This window comes from Atta colombica, unplaced genomic scaffold (assembly GCF_001594045.1).
Source record: "Atta colombica isolate Treedump-2 unplaced genomic scaffold, Acol1.0 scaffold42, whole genome shotgun sequence".
Lineage (NCBI taxonomy): Eukaryota > Metazoa > Arthropoda > Insecta > Hymenoptera > Formicidae > Atta > Atta colombica.
Window position 1 is genome coordinate 151035 of NW_017259531.1, and position 785 is coordinate 151819.

Below are 785 nucleotides of genomic sequence, written 5' to 3' on the forward strand. Positions count from 1 at the left end.
CTTAAATAAGCGATAATATACTAAATTATTATATAATAAGCGAAGGTAGCATTATAGTCAATTGGAGAGAATGATGAAATTAAAACGAGTATTGCATAACGAATAATATCTCAGTTTAAAGATGGCACTCTCCATCGAAGATTGTAGTTTATTTACACTCGTAAAAATTTTACGTACTAGATTTGTTAAATTATTCTCGAAAGTTCTCTGAGGTATAAATTTTTAAATCATACTGTGCTATACCACGTAAGATTAATTATCAGATTATGATTATTCCATGTAATGGTTACCAATTATTTACAATTGGTAATTTGGATGATACATGCACACATATCAATATCACAAAATAACGTGTCGTTATCTCTGATTTTTGTGAAAACTCGTCATACGTGGCTGTGTGACGTAAAGCACATGATGCACGTGATGTATGATCGTTATGACGCATGCGTGTCCAATGTAGCTTCAATAATATACTGGTCACTAGTAGCTGCGTTCGACAATGCAAATCTGAGACATCGAAGTGCCCTTTTTCTACAATGTATGTATCCTATAATATAAGAGCGATGTCTCAGATTTGCATTATCGAACGCAGCTAATAGGAGAGCATTAATCGCTTAGGATTGAAAATGTTGAAAATTTTAATATATTTTACATATTTTACATATATATACATATTGGAAGTACAAATTAGTTCAATCCGTTTCTCTAAAGATGGCTCTAGCTGTTGTGAATGGTTCATAGCACAGCTGATTTTGGCTGTTTCAGAGAGATTAAACAAATGCTAA

General features: G+C 32.2%; 1 protein-coding gene across 4 annotated transcripts in view; it reads right to left on the reverse strand.

Annotated features, from left to right (window-relative positions):
- LOC108691224 (ethanolamine kinase) overlaps positions 1-475 on the reverse strand; it is a 4325-nt gene extending 3850 nt beyond the window's left edge. Inside the window, exon 1 of one of the 4 annotated variants that reach the window (XM_018198900.1) lies at positions 390-475. The gene's annotated coding sequence lies outside the window, so the exon portion shown is untranslated. Of the gene's footprint in view, positions 1-177; positions 271-290; positions 365-389 lie in introns of those variants that run through there. The other 3 variants (XM_018198896.1, XM_018198897.1, XM_018198895.1) reach the window with 3 other exon arrangements.
- Between the last annotated feature and the right edge of the window lie 310 nt (positions 476-785).